Source organism: Fukomys damarensis, unplaced genomic scaffold (genome assembly GCF_012274545.1).
Source record: "Fukomys damarensis isolate Sample0158 unplaced genomic scaffold, DMR_v1.0_HiC HiC_scaffold_16, whole genome shotgun sequence".
Classification (NCBI taxonomy): domain Eukaryota; kingdom Metazoa; phylum Chordata; class Mammalia; order Rodentia; family Bathyergidae; genus Fukomys; species Fukomys damarensis.
Genome location: NW_022900928.1, coordinates 79,939,977 through 79,956,301, shown reverse-complemented (window position 1 = coordinate 79,956,301; position 16,325 = coordinate 79,939,977). Strand labels below are relative to the sequence as shown.

The following is a 16,325-nucleotide window of genomic DNA, read 5'->3' as shown; positions in this document are numbered from 1 at the left end:
TAGTTTGCAGTTATGACCACTAACACCATTTGTAGACATGTAAAATCAAAAAAGATTAATCACATCATATGAAGTAGGCAATACACTGATTTCTAAATTATTCTGCAACCTCAGGTTTAGAGCCTCATCTAAACAAAACACCAGCAGCCTGCAACTGCACAGAGGTGGTAATTCCTAAAGAAATTCAATGTGGTGCATTATCTGTGACTACAAGTCAAAATCTGCCTTTGCTTCCCTGTGAGCATTTTCTACAAATAACATATGATATAGTAAAATATTTTGTTTTCTGTATAATCCGTTTAGTTGTTTATCAGTAGTAAAAAGCTATTTCTAACCCTCTATATCGGTAGAGAAGAGTAGATAAAAAATTTCATTTCCTCTCATTGACTCTGTTCTGTTAGATGGGGGCACAATCATCATCCATAGGACATTAGCATTTGGAATTCAGGAAGTCTTTCTCCTAAGGTAAAGTGGCTTAGGGAAACAAGAATTTGGAGGACAATATCAACTTTCTCTGTGCTTTCTTAGGTCATCTACCCTGAATGCACGAGGTAAAATAAGTCTTCCACATAGTTCCACTGCTAATCCCCTAACAGGCCAGAAGCCTATAGTAAGACACAAAGTAGAAATAATGTCAGAGCAGAGAGCCCCAGGTGCTGGATGTATTGTAACTCTGGGAGAAAGTTGAATGCCAAGGTGTAGTTGTCATGAAAGGTACTGTTCCTGGGTATTGGCCTATGTGAGGAAGCTCTGCTGTATCTGAGAAGAAGAGAAAAATCCCTCCTCCTCCATCCATAGTTTAGAGCTATGGACCTTTCTAGGGGGAGTCTGAAGGAAGCTCTGAGGCTCCTGTTTTAGCCGTGTTGGAGAACTACGATATGCAGAGGATGAGACAGTCTGGCCTGGACAAAACATGTACCCACCTCTCCATGCTGCAGGGGACTCTCTTGAGAACCAGAGGAGAAAAAGCACTATTGTGCAGCTCAGATCCTGGCTGGGGCATGAAACTGGAATCAGTGGGATGTAAAAGGGGATTCAAAAGGCGAGGATCCTTAACATGAATATCCCAAAGAAGTAAATAACCTCTCAGGCTGAAGTTCATAAGGTGAACTGAAGGGCTCAGAAATGGAGTCCTGCAGGGAGGGCTCACAAAGGACAGGTCCTGAGTCTTATTAGGGTGACTGGTTTTGTAGACATCAACCAGGCCTGGAAGTGATGCTCAGATTGTCAACTGATAGAACTGATAGCCATAGGATCTGCCTTTTAGTCCAGCCAGTGCCCCCTAGAAGCTGGGAAAGCTACTTAATGACACTGGCCTCAGTTCTCCACTTTAAGAATGAGCAAGTAAAACAACCAGTATATAATGCCTGCAGCCTTTTCCTGCCCTGCCCATACTGCTCTACAATTGGAGAAAGGGCAGGCACCTGAATCCCTGTTGTTTAGAGGCTGGAAATGTGCAATCAAGCTTTCATCTTCAGTGGAGGCCAGGCTCTCAAGAGGGGTCATTGCCAAGCCTCTAGCCATGAAGACAAGAGGGAGGGAAGCCCTATTTCCTTAGGCAGTTGTACTGTATAAGACCCACTCAAGCCTATAAAAATGCAAGTACTGGACAAGGGCCAGTGAACAACCAGGAGGTAAACTGGAGGTCAAGAGAATGAGAAAAAATGAGGACAGCGATAGAAAGAGAAATGGAAAGGGGTAGAGAGTGTCAGACCTGGTGGGAGGGGAGTATTTATGTGTTATTGCTAAGGCAAAAAGCACACCTAATCTTTTTCATTATTCCTGCACCTCACATTTTAAAAACATCTCATATGAATTGTGAGGAATACTGGCTTAATCCCACACAGTATGATGTGGAGCTGGTGTCCTCTGCTCACACTGCCTTCTCCCTGTGAAATTCATAGATTGTGCATATATGATATAGTACTAAGGAAATGACTCAGCTCCCATTTTACAGCATTCTTGGTTTGGCCAGGCTCTGGAAATCAGCATGACACAGACTCAGGAAAGGAGACAATATCCTGTTGTTATAGCTTCGATCAAGAATGTCCCCCAAAGGCCTCATGTGCTACTAGGTGGGACTTTTAGAAGGTAATGCAATAATGCAGGCAATATAGCTGAGTTGCTGTTAAGAAGTAAGGCTTAGCTGAGAAAGGTGAGTCATTATGGGCATGACCTGAAAGGGGTATATCTCCCTCCCCAGTTTCTCCCTTTTCTCTCTGCTTCCTGGTCACCATGATGTGAACAGCTTTCCTTCACAATGACCTACTGATGTGCCATTTTCTGCCTTAGAGCCAACCAACTGTGAATTGGAACCAGGAGCTAAAATAAATCTCTCCTCCTTTAAGTTATATGTGTCTAGTATTGTGTCTTAGCTATAAGAAAGAGACTAATACCGAATAGTTTCTCTGGTGTGAATAAACTGTAATAGTACATAAGATCCTAATGAAATAACTGACATTGTGAAATGGGAAGAAAAGGGCTAAAGGTGTAGGGAAAGTGGGAAGGGTAGGGGAAAGGTAATAAGGGAAAAATATGAGAAAATGAAAAAGTGGATATAAAGTGTTTGTAAATGGGGAGGGGAGGAGGGGGTGAAAGGAGGGAAGGGACAAGGGGAAAAAATGAGAACAAAGACCACCTGTCATGTAAAGGTACAAGATCCCAATGAATGTAACTGTACTGTATACCTAAAATGTACCAATAAACTCAATAAAAGGAAAAAAAAAGGAAAGAATAACACCCCCCAAAAAAAGGAAAAGAAAGTGACTAAAATACTTGTGGTAGATGGAAGGCAGCAAGTCTCTTTTCTTGACTCAATCTTCTAACCTAATCAGGTCCATGAAGTGAGGGAAATATACTAGCAACAAGAACTTGAATAATCTGTGAATGATATGAACCAGAAAGAAGTAACCACATCAAGAGGCAATGCCAAGTGGTAGATGAGAGTCTAGGGAAGTCAGAAGCAATATGGTATGAGTTATCCCATTGCAGTAGGAACAGTCAAACACGCTAAATCTCTACAACAATGAGCAGCAAGATGTAGCTTGTTTGACTTAAAACTAGAAGACAGAGATTGAATCCAATATGAGGTGCAGAGCTGCAGAGGCAGATGACATTGAGGGGATTAAAAACCCACCACAGTCAAAACCAGGTGCACTCTCTCATAGTGAGGCAGGAGATTTGGGCATGGCAGGCTGGCTGAACAACAGAATGTATGAAGAGAATGGAGGCTGGGGAAACGGTACGACCTGTCAATTACAAAGAACTGAAAGAAAGGCTGGGGAACTGGGCATGTCCTGTCATTCATAAGAAATTGTCAGATCAGTTTGTGGACACATATGCAGACCAACTTCCAACTAACCAGATCTGAAAAGATATAAAAGATGGTGATTGTGTTAATTATTTTTCTCTCGTTGCTGAGACAAAATACCTGACACCCAAAGTTAAAGAGCAAAAGGTTTATTTGGCTTACATTTCCAAGAGGTTTCAGTCCATAATTGGCTGGCTCCAAGGCAAGATGGCAGAGGGACAACAGATCATGGCAATGGAAGACAACAGAAACAACAAGAGAATTTAACAGTGTCTTTCTGTCTCTTTTATCTTATTCAGACTACTTAGGGCATGTAGCACTCACGCCTTTAATCCCAGTGTACTAGGGACTAACCCCACTATGAATCAATCACATGCTCTAGATTCAGCCAGTTTTGAAAAAGCATGACATTTCGAGGAGTCTTCTAAATACAAGCCATAACAGTGATCATTGACTTTAGGGCCACTGCTGTCCTCTTGTTCTGCTATCTTCCTGCTTTTGCATTGGCCAGTCCTATGTGTGAGATGCATTTTCACTTTCCTTGCCTCTTTTTGGATTTCTCTTCTTCATTTTTTTCTCCTCTTGCTTCTCTTTCCTTAAATAAATTACATATATATGTATATATATTTGCATTCATAATCTCTTCTGGCCAGTTCTTTGGCCTGGACAGAAAAAAGCCTGGCGGAGTCACTAAACATCAAGCTGTCCAGCAACAATAGCACATTTTACTCCTTTTGTGTTATCACCCCAAACACATCACATTCACCAGCAACACCTCCTGCCTTCCTGCTCCATCAGAATGCACAATGGTAAGCAGCAGACAACTGAATGGGTGGTCACTGATAGAAAAATGTTTTCAAGCAGCAATCACCAAATATTTCACAAAGACCAACACCAAGAAAATCAAACGAAGAAACAAAATAAAAGTGGCGCAATGTAATAACTTAAATCAGATGAATCCCAAAGACCAATGAGAACAGGACTTTACAAGTAAGATTAATTTGTCAAGAAAGAAATGGAAACATACTGCATTCATAAATAACAACACGGTTATGAGATCAGCACAGACATTTGTAAAACAAAACAAAACAAAAAACATTGAGAGATCTTAAAAGTGAGAAGTCACTAGGCAAGGGTCTTAAGTCATTTACAAGTGATCGTAAGATGAGGAAAAGGAAGATAAAATTAAACAATGACAATGAATCTCTGGCTCCTGGCTCTTTGAATAAGAAGCTGAGAATAAATATTGGGATTACAGGCCCACTTTAAATTTCAATTGAAATATCTATGTACAATCAACTATATATGTTTGGTTGCCCTATATAAAATAAGTGTCAAGACCATCCCTTCCATCCACAGTCTAGGGGAAGACAATATTTCAGAGGAAACATAAAGTCCTCTAGAAGTCAAGAGTGAAGAAGGGACAGAAGGTATAGATGGACTGGGACATATGGGGAAACAGAAGCACACAGTAAGACTTCATGGCAGAAGTTGGAGAAGCAGCCAGCATTGTTTTAAAGAATTTTTTTCCTTAAAAACTAGACAATTGAGAGGATGTTACTAAAATATTTAAAAATACAAACACACAGTTTAGTCTCTTTGACAAAGTAGGGCGAGGAAACTATGCGAGAGATTCTTGCTCTGCCATTCGACATTGCTAAAAACATGTTCGTGAGTAAAAAGAAACCAGATTTATATCTACATTCCTAGCAGCTCAGAAAACCCCATGCAGCTCCAAAATATACCATATATTTTAGACCTTGACTTTGACAATATTTATGGTGTTGTGTCTATTTTCTCCTCTTTTTTTTTTCTTTTTCTTTGCAGCTTAACACAGACTGTTAGCTCAAGTGTGACAAGCACCCAACTGAGGCTACCCATTCGCCCTTTTCTGTGCGCCTGATAGTTTCCATCTCTGCCTTGATTGTGTTAATGGTATGAAGCCAATGCCACTTATGCTGACATCAGCACTTCCGTTTTCTTGTGAGGGTAAAATGCAACACAGTATTTCGACAATCACACGAACACTGCACCAACAAAGCAGGTGGTGCTCCTAGAATAGTGTAACTGGCTGGCTGCAGCACTGTGGGAGAATATCTAAGCCATTGGTGAGGCACATAATCTACATTTACCATTGGCCAAGTATCTCAGGGCAATATTTTGGAGAATCTGTGGACTGTGAAATAGTTAAACACACAAGGTTGAGGATTATCTATGTAGGTGCATGACCTTGATTGACAATAACATTAGAGTCATAGCAAATGATGAAAAGATAGAAGTAAACTACTGGTTTGGGGGCAGGGGTTGAAAACAGCAAGATAAGACTGAAAATAAGCCTGAACAGTCCCATGTCCAAGAGAGTCTTGCTCTCTTCTCTCCTCTTCTCTTTGTTCATTCATTCATTCATACATTCACACCTTTATTCATGCATGCATTCATTTGTCCTACTATATGCAATACTAATCTGCCCCTTTGCAATTCTCTTCATCAGGTCTACCAGAGACCCTTCCTTTACCCATGACCACCATATATAAGCATCCTCCCATGTGTTGGTCTGGGTCAGTATCCTCAGCACTTCCCTTTATCCTGCAGTGCTGCAGCATAAGTTTTAATATAATAAAACTCTTTCAAGTAGAATATTTCTACCTATTTGTGATTTCTGTCTTGAGTAGCACATGCTAAGCTGATAAAACTGAGCTTTATCTTCCTAATGGTGGGGGGAAGAGTTTCCAAGGTCTGCCAGTGCTTGCTCTCAGCGGCAAAGTATGAAAGTAAAGGGTTTTAACATTATAAAGCTTTTTGCTACTGGCATTCAAAGTCAGGTCTGTTACCAGTAAAAAAGCTATGTGTTGTCAATTTGTGACTACTGTACAACTGAGCAAGAACCCTCAGCTGATTGATAAAAGCATGGAAGCCAGAACACGAATCCTTCCTTCTATGGGACCCTAAAGAAAGGAGCAATAATGGAAATAGTTGTCAGCAGGCTCAAGAGTCTTCCCATATGTCTGATTACCATATTATATGTAGGTAAGAATCTACAGTGCTAATGTGAGTTATACACTGAGCTGCTCCTCAGCTTGAGATGGGGTTACATACTGATGACTTCATCCTAAATTGAAAATGTATTTAGTATACTTGAACACCAAAGCTTAGCCTTCCTTAAATGTGCTGAGAATGCTCACGTTAGCCTGCAGCTGGGCAATGCTATCCATGATTACAAAGCCTATTTTATAATAAAGTGTTGAATAACGCATTGACACACACAGATGGGAATTTTTCAGACATAATGAAAAGTTAAAATACAAAACACTGCCTTGCAAGCTCAAGGTCATGAGTTTGATCCCCAGTACCAAAAAACAAAACACAATATCCAAAGACCCACAGACAACATGGTATACTGTACCATGTACTGGTATACTGATTATGGCTGATCCCTCTCCTGACTGCCTGTCTGACTACTTAGAGCTTGCTGGCTGCCTAGCCTCAAGAATGTATTATTGGATATTGATGGTCTGAGATACAATCAAAATTCAAATTGGGAATTATGTTTCCATTGCAAAGTTTAAACATCCTAAACTAAACTATCCTAACTGGGGTGGGGGACACATCCACACAAGGCTGTGGAAGAACAGATTATGGTAAGATTGTGGCAAGACTCTGAGGGGTTAATAAAGGGAGCATAACCAGCAGATTCTTGGAAGAGAGGGGATTCAAACTCATACCCACCAGACCTCACTACCACTCTTCTGCTGCCTCTTTGCCTCTGTGCCAATCTGCTGTCTGCCCCTGACTCTGTATCTCTGTGTCTCTCTCCCTCCTAGTGTCTGTCTCCCCCCACCCACACACACACAGAGACATACACACAGTACTTCCGCATGGAAACCCTACTCCCAACATTAAGCACTTTCAAAACATGTTTACTTTTTTAAACTCCCTGTCTGTTGTCCCAAGCTGCAGGTGCCATTCCCAATGCTATGGCATTAGGTGCCAAAAAGCTGTTTTTCTTCCACTGTAATAAACATGTTTCTCCTTATTTGTGAGTTGGTCTGTCTATCTGATGGGTTCACACCATCTGAGTCTGCTCAGGGCCTGTGTGAGTTCCTCGGAGGCGGTGGCACTGCACTCCCCTCCACCACCCCAGGTGCGTGGGCTTTGCTGTGCTCAGCATGAGTCCTGCAGGAGAGGTGGAGGCTGCGATGAACCTTGGAGCTAAAAGGGAGGAGGGGCACTACCAGAACAGCTGCTTTCATTATCCTAACACAAATTTAGAGCCAATAAAATTTGTTCAAGTGAGAAGACTGGAGAATGAAGATTGACGGTAAAGAAACAGCAATATTTGACTTGGCCCGAGCGCCAGTCCCACCCTTTGCAATAGGGCTGTCTCCATTCCAAGGCTCAGCATAGACTCAGACCCTATGGGATTTAATTCACTGATGCTGCTAGGTTTTTTTTCCAAACCCTTATACTGTGCTGGCTCCACTCTTTCAAATTGTTTGCAATTCTTCACTTCATACCCACACTATATGATGTACACATTCTTCCCCTTTCACAGATGAGAAAACAGAGATGTTAAAGACTTGATCAATGGTACATAGCCAGTAACTGAATGATCTAGAATTTGAATCCAGTTAATATTCAGCTAGTTACTAATTAAAGGACTCCTTAAAGATGCATGCTGAGGGGCACAAGCCAATAATGGGAATTTCAAATTTCTCTCAAAATGAATTAATGAGAAAAGGTTCATTGTGGTGGCCAAGCAACTGTGCTCTTAAGAACTCTTGCTTTTTGTTGTGTGAGCCTTGATTAGAGCCTTCACTTCAACAGTATGAAATGAGGGTAACAGAAACTTGCCATGAGAGCAGAGAAAGCTAGGTGAGGCCCTCACAGAGTGACTGTGGCCTGTCATGTGCTGTGAGTGTCAACCTAGGCACTACTGCTATTGTTAATGGCCATCACTGAGTATGTAATAGCCTTGGCAAGACCCTATGTGAGACAGAGAGGAAAAAAAATCCAACTAAAACAAAACAAAAACACACCTCACATATCCCATTATTGTGGATTCAAGCTCTGGAAAATCACTGATACATCTGCATTGACAGTGGAAGGCTAAACATCTAAGTGTCCAAAGCAGTTAGCTCTCCTGAAGAAGCTTTCCCAAACACCAGGCAGAGAAACACAAAGACATCCCTGTTGTCTTTGTCCCAGCTCATCTAGAGTTTCTCTGGGCTCTGCTCATACCCACAGCTCACTGCTGAGGGCTTCCCTGCCCAGAGCTCCCCCAAGGGCCTCACCAGGACATCCTGTTTCGTCTTCAGCTTTTCCCTAGCCATGGGTAATTAATTCATCCTGAGCTCCAACCTGGGCAGAAAGGGCATCTGATGATTTGCTACTCTCTCATCTGCAATTCCAGAATCTAAGATAAAGTATTTTTAAATAGGGGAGGGAAGAGGGGGTGAAGGGAGGGCAGGGGTAAGGGGAAAAAATGAGAACCAAGACCTGTCATGTAAAGGTACAAGAGCCCAGTGATGAATGTACCTGCTCTGTGTACCTAAAATGTACCAATAAACTCAATGAGAAAAAAAAAAAGATAATTGTTTGTTGAGGTTTGTTATAAACGTCAAAAAAATTGAGTTAGCTTTTGGCAGGCCACCAGCACTCTCTCTACTATGTCATGAGGTTCATTTTTCCATTGAAGATAGATTCGATAATGCTTCTAAGTCTCAAGTTCATATACTAGTATATCCAGTCTTCGCTCTCCTCCTTCCTCCTGGACTTGGTCTATTACCAGCCACCAGTGTAATTAAGGAGATGCTGACATTCCTCTAACTCATTGGGAACTAACTGGGCTTCCATCCATTTGCTTTTCCTTGAAATGGAAATGATCGCTGCCACCCTCCCATTTTAAAGTAATCTTTTCAGTGGAAATGACATAATAAATGCAAAGTCACTCTGCGCTCTTCAGAGGAAGGGTTTCACATCAAACTGTATTGGAAATTATTTGTCTATTTTCTGTGAATATGACTCCAAATCGAACCATCTGTGCCCATCCAGTAGAAAGTATAGAAAAATGTTTTTTTGACTAAATCTAAAACTACTTTTGCTTAAAGGGGGAAAATGTCAAAGCTAGACAAGGTACAAATCCTGAGTTTTCTATGGAGGTTACACATCTATATATCAAATCCCAGGACCCTTCTATAGCAGGTGACAGAGGCTGCGCTACGGAAACCATTTTCTGTCTTTTTATTATCATTTTAGTTTTTGTTTGATTTTTTATTGAGGAACCTCTGTATTTGCTGTTGTAAGTAGAACCTAAGTTGCAGTGGGAAAATGGCAGCTAGCACAGGAAGGGAATCCATTAATTGGGATAATCAGCAATATGAAAAGAAACAACATATAGTAACTGTCTTCTGTTTTATGAAGCAACTAGATGGTTGTAGAGAAAATGCATCCTTTATTTGAATTTTTTTCAGCTTTAATTGAGTTTATTGGTACATTTTAGGGATACAGTACAGTTACATTCATTGTTGGGATCTTGTACCTCTACATGACAAGTCTCGATTCTCATTTTTTCCCCTTACCCCTGCCCTCCCTTTAAAGCCCACGTTTACTCAGTTTTGTGAGAATTGTATTTGAGAGGTTGTACAGGAGTGGCGGGGAGAGTGCTTACTTTCATAGTTCTGTGTTCTCTCCCATTTAGAAGGTCTGCTCTCAGCCACTAACCCCCACTGCTCCTCCCAATACCCAGAAAGCACCTATCAGCTTGGAGCATAATTCCAGAGCCCTTGGCTGTTGTATTGGGCAGGACTAGAAAATCTCTATAGGAATTAGGTTGTTTTGATGGCCACATGCTCCTTTTTAAAAATTCATTAATTTTATTAGTACATTTTAGATATACAATATGATAACATTCATCATTGGAAATTTGTACCTTTACATGATATATCTTGGCTCTTATTTTTTCCCCATTCCCCTTCACTGCTCCCTATTTACAAAGACTTTATTTCAATTTTTTCCTTTTCTCATATTTATTCCTTTCCCCTACCCCTCCTACTTCCCCTTCCATTTTGGACCTTTTCTTTCAGTTTCAATTATCTATTATACATTTTTATCCTTATTTGCAGTTTCAGTTTCTCACACCAGAGAAACTATTTGGTATTTACATCGATGTGTCCTATTTATTTCACTTAAGAGTTACCACATGCTCTTTTGCCCAAGTCTTTGTAATGTAGGAAGGGTAGTATAAGAGATGAAAAGACTGGAATCCCATGCCAGGACCTATTCTTCATCTATCTGTGACGTGATAAGTCACTTGCCTCGTTTCCACCACCTGGAGAGTGAGCAGTCAACAAGGTCAAGCTATGGGATCAGCAGAGGTGTGGGTCAGTCTTCATCTCCTGTACTTGTCAGACAGGTAAGTCTCTAAGCCCATGTGTCTTCACAGATACATGAGTACAATGACAGTGACTTCCTCAAAAGGCTATGAGAAGCCTTCATCATGCATGCCCTGTGTGGCTGCTCATTATTTTTGCTGTGATTGGTACCCCCTTGCAATTACCGGTTTTGATCAAATGCAGTGCAAGTGCAGAGAAAAGCTATCAAACACTGCACAAATGAGACAGGCAAAACTACAAGAGTGCTAATAGTATTATTTTCATTGTTCTTGTTGGCTTTTCCTTTAGGTACATTTCTCAGGTAACAAGAGACAGCACCAGAAAAGAAATATGGAAGATTCCTCCATCTTCTTATGTGAAGCTTCTAAATCTCTAGCACAGTTGAGAAATGCATAATTGTGAAACATTAGTAAAAGTTTAAATGAGGGTACACACATACACACAGCCTGGAAAAATGACTGTGGAGATAAAGAATTGATTCTGCTATTCTGTCTGCTTCATAGAAGATGGAAGTGAGCCTCCGAATCAAATAGCATTTCCTTCAAATATGAAACTTGGAGTGAATAACGGATTGACTTTTCCATTTGGCCTTAATTCCTGTCCATCAGATTTTCTCCCATCTCTTGCCTGGAAATGTTATTATCTATCATTCTTCTGGAATGAACAGGACTAAGTACATCACTGTGAATTTTGGCTTTTCCTTCTCTCTTGCCCTGATAAGCACAGCAGAACTGGGTGCTGTTGACAAGATTCACATTTCCACATGATAAAATGCCAGTTACACTATGAACGTCAAAGACAGTGGTGGGGTGCTCAAGCATCACTCTCTAAGCGGAAATATAAACCAGGGCTTCCAAACTGATGGAGAAAGATGGTGTCCAAATTTCATTTTGTAAAGGAAGGAAGGAAGGGAGGAGGGAGGCAGGGAGGGAAAGAAGGAGGGAGGAATGAGGGGAGGGAGCTCTAATTAGCATTCATTTCAGTTCTCAGTGATAAAATTTTGGGACCACACCTTTCTGGATTAGGCAAATATGGCTTTATGAATACTCCTTATCAGGATATGTATCAATTGAGAATTTAAAAATATTTTTCTAAGCCAGTTGGATATTTTCTTAAACAGTCAGTATTTTTATTTTCCATTAATAATTGAGTTAACTTCTCTATTAAAGCCCTGGTTTATTTTATTCTATTTTTTCCACATTTTAAAGGTGGAATGACCACCATCAATTTCATCAGTCCCTTCCCTGTTTGCCCTATCTAGCCTGGGAGATTAGCACTGGATCCCTGGTCCACTAAACCTGTGAACTCACTGCCAAGGTCAAATCCATTATTCTACCAGGCTCACAGCACTAGATCCAATCCTTGGGGATCATGGTGCTAGAAGCAACCACTATCGATGAGTTCCCCACAATCTCCTCTGAAACAGATCCAGTACTGGAGACAGCACATGTCTGGTTTTGTTCCTCATCTTTGGGATCAGAGGTAGAGATGGAGGTAGTCAGGTGAGGTGTAAAGATTGGCCAGGGGACAACCTGCACACAGGAAGTCAAAGGCTTCCCTTCAGGTTCCTTTGTCCTCAGCAGGGGCCCAAGGGGGACAGCCTCACAAAGAATAGTATACAGAGAGAAATAGGAAGGGAGAATAAGATTATTTAGCCCCAAATCTGCCTTCCTTTCTGGTCATCATGAGAAATTACTACCTTCGGCAACTCCAGAACCCACACAGACTAAAAATATAAGAAAACAAGGGCAGTGAATATGGAGATGCAGAATCCAGAGCTCATAAATCCCAAACCTTGACTTTAACATGTGTCTACTGTGTCATAAACACCCACTACCTTAGTTTCCCCATCTGCACAGTGATGCTTCACAGGCTCACTGCTAATGACTCAATACACTGACATCCATGGAAAACTAGATGGCACCCGGCATGAAAGTGCCATCTACCACCACCATCATCACCATCACCACCACCACCATCATCGCTATTACTATGATTTCTGAGTGAATTTAGATAGCTACTGTCTGTATTCTATCACTGTGACTGAGACTTTGAGAGATTATGTTACTTGGCCTAAGTCATAGGCCTAGGATTCAAATTGACATATATCTGACTCCAGAGGGAAAACCCTTAGCCACAAAGCAAGATATTTCTCTTGATCAAGATCAGCCAGCCAGCTGACACTAAGACATCATCCCCACTGCGGACACCGAACAAGGTTCAGAAGTCATCAAGCCCTATTTATAGAGTTCCTATTACAAGACAGGCATACTTATGCAAAAGAGGGACAAAGCAAGGCAGGCTGCTTATTCTATCTCAGGGGAGGTAACACATAAATATGAAAAGGAAAACAACAGAAGCAGGCAAATAATGCTGAAAAACAAGAGCCACTTGACAGCCCCTGCCAGCTCCTCCAGTCTCTGGCTCATTGCTCCTGTACACTGGTCTGCTGCTCAGCCGCTTCTGGCTCTCAGTGTCTTTTGCCTTTAGACAATTCTCTATGTGCCCTTACCTAGCCACCTGCTGTTCCTCCCAAACTGAACTGGCACTTTCCTGTGGTGCTTCTAGCCGCCCTCATCTGGGCTCTGTCTCGCATAAACCCTCTCAGAGCACACACTTCTCCTTTGAAGCATAGATATCAAGTGTAAGTAATTATTTGTGCAAATATGTCTATTTCCACTCTTTTCAATAAGATCCAGAAAGGCAGGGCCAGTTTCTCTCTTGCTTCAGCAGTGAGTACAGTGCCCAGCATACAGAACAAACCACCCTGGAATGCATGGCCTCTGGGCGTAGACCTGTCTGCTACCAACCCCACTCTAGGACTCTTCAAAAGAGACAATATCCTATAGGGTTGGGCTGGCACATAACAGCCATGAAGACCTACTGAGGGAGGTCCTCCTGTCCCAAGAGCACAGTGGGTACTGTGATCAGAGGCCACTCTTGAGTCTTGCTAACTGCAGATCCAGGTTTTGCCCTCTCCCACTACCCTGACTTTGGCAGCTGCTCCCCTGCTGGGTAATTATTAGCCAGCCGGGTTGCCATGAGCATCGCAGTGCATTACTGGAAAGAGTTCTCATGCTTTCCACAATCTTCATAGTATTTTCTCTCTAAACCCTAAAGTCACCCACTGTGTCATGCTGCCAATGCCCTCAGTTAGGTAAATGCCACTGAGCAAATTTCTGATTGCCTTTGAAACAGTCCAACTTAGAAATGCTGAAAAGCACAGAGGGAGGCTAGGAGAAAGACACTGAATCTTTCAGAATTTCCTGGTAATGAGGATATATATCCCTATGGATCAAAGTCTGATAAAGGATTACACAGGAAGAGATTTTCAAAAACAAGGTGTCCTTTTCTCCCTAGAAAGCAGCTAGCTCCTTGTCCACCACTGAAAGATATATTTGAGACAAGAGCCTCAGCAGCTGCCTTCTGAATGAAGCTGTCCCTCTGTGGTTTGCACTCCAGTTTTCTCACACAGTTACCCTGGGTGAACACAACCCTGGCTGCTTTCCTAAATGACTCACATCCCTCCAGTCACAGGGCCAGGACATAAGAAAAGTCTACTCCTAGGCCAATGTGACAGAAGCAATAAACTCCTTCAATGCTGATAACTAGTGAGGAGCCAAGCCAAGGGCACAATCTTCACACTGATGACTACTGCAAAAAACTTCATGGAATTCAAATCAGTGTTGGAAGGGGAGCGGTCACCAGCTTGTTGGAAACGTTGCTGATCTATTCTCTTCTGCTCTGCAATCTCTATCCTAAACCAGTTTTGTCCTTGGAGGAGCTACCTATGGGTCAAAGGACTCTGTTAGTCTCCTGAGCTACAATCAACTCCAAGAATGACAAAGGGGGAAAGGTGCACCCCCCTTCCACTTCACAAATGTCCCACACAAATGTGAGTCCTCTGGCTTGGGCCATTTGGTAATGAATTCTTCCCAAGGTGATGTGGATCACCTGGTAGTTGTTTTCAGCTGTTCTTTTTGTTTCTTGCCAGTATGAATCTGTGGTGTGTACCTTCAAAGTTAAGAGACTACATCTACCTTCCATTATATTTTCTTTTAATTACTTTTCTTGTGACTTGGTCATTTCTAAAAAAAAAAACAACAAAACTTTCTTCTGGGCTTGTAATGAACAACAACAACAACAGAAATACCTGAGCAGAGATGTGCATTGGCCTTAAATCTGCCTGAGAGTTGACTCTTTAGATGCCTCCCAACCTAACACCATGCACAGATGATGGTGTAGGAAAGAACCCAGCACCATCATGTTTTACCATGCAACCAAAAAGAAACAGCTCTTTAGGTCTGATTCTATAAGTTTTGTCAGTTTCTAGACCCTTATCTTTCACGATGCACTAAACTAAAATCAAAGTGGATTAAAGATCTAAATATTAAAATGGAAACACTAAACTCTCTGGAAAATAAGTTAGGTAGAACTTCTGAAGATATTGGAATAGGAAAATATTTTTTTAACAAATCCTCAGTAGCACAGGAACTAGCACAAAGAATCAACAAATGGGATCTCATCTTATTAAAAAGCTTCTGCATTGCAAGAGAAACCACCAACAGAGCTAAGAGACAACCCACAATGTGGGAATAACTTTTCACCAGCTGTTCCTCAGACAAAGGTCTAATATCTAGAATATATAAAGAACTCAAATAAATCAGAACCCCCACATATAAGGACCCAATTCAAAAATGGGCATCTGTAATGAATAGACACTTTCCAGACAAAGAAGTAAAAGCAGCAAATAAATATATGGAAAAAAATGTTCAACATCACTGGTCAATTGAGAAATGCAGATGAAAACAACACTGAGATTCTACCTCCGCCCAGAGAGAATGGCTGCTATCAAGAAAACAACCAATAACAAATGCTGGCATGGTTGTGGGAAGAAAGGAACCCTTCTCCATTGTTGGTGGGAATGCAGACTGGTGTAACCACTGTGGAAATCAATACGGAGATTCCTCAAAAAACTAGGACTAGAGGACCCATTTGACCCAGCTATCCCTCTTTTGGGTATCTTTCCAAAAGAAAAGAATCATACCACAACAACATATGTGCACCCATGTTTATAGTGGTGCAGTTTGTAATATAAAACTTGGAAACAGCCTAAGTGCCCATTGACTGGAAACTAAAGAAGATGTGGTTTTTCTATAAAGTGGAGTACTACTCAGCCATAAAGAATGATTATATATCCTTGATAATAGTCCTTTGAGGTACAGCTGGTAAAAATTTTTTCCCACATTGTAGAAATCCTTGATAAGTCCTTTGAGGTACAGCTGGTAAAAATTTTTTCCCACATTGTAGATTGTCTCTTAGTTCTGCTAATGGTTTCTTTTGAAGTACAGAAGCTTTTTAGTAAGATGAGATCCCAGTTGTTGATTCTTTCTGCGCGAGCCCGTGCTACTGAGGATTTGTTCATAAAGTCTTTTCCTATACCAATGTCTGCCAGAGTTCTGCCTAACTTACTTTCCAGCAAGTTTAATGTTTCTGTTTTAATATTTAGATCTTTAATCCATTTGGATTTTAATTTAGTGCATGGCGAAAGATAAGGGTCTAATTTTAATCTGTGACAGGTTGATATCCAGTTTTTCCAACACCATTTATTAAAGAGGCTATCT

The 16,325-nt window shown here is 41.3% G+C and overlaps 1 protein-coding gene and 1 long non-coding RNA gene across 4 annotated transcripts in view; both read right to left on the bottom strand.

Annotated features, from left to right (window-relative positions):
• Positions 1 to 16,325, bottom strand: part of Ntm (neurotrimin) — a 953,915-nt gene that overhangs the window by 259,082 nt on the left and 678,508 nt on the right. The gene's annotated exons all lie outside the window — the stretch shown is intronic.
• LOC104874845 overlaps positions 1 to 16,325 on the bottom strand; it is a 61,905-nt gene that overhangs the window by 7,675 nt on the left and 37,905 nt on the right. The gene's annotated exons all lie outside the window — the stretch shown is intronic.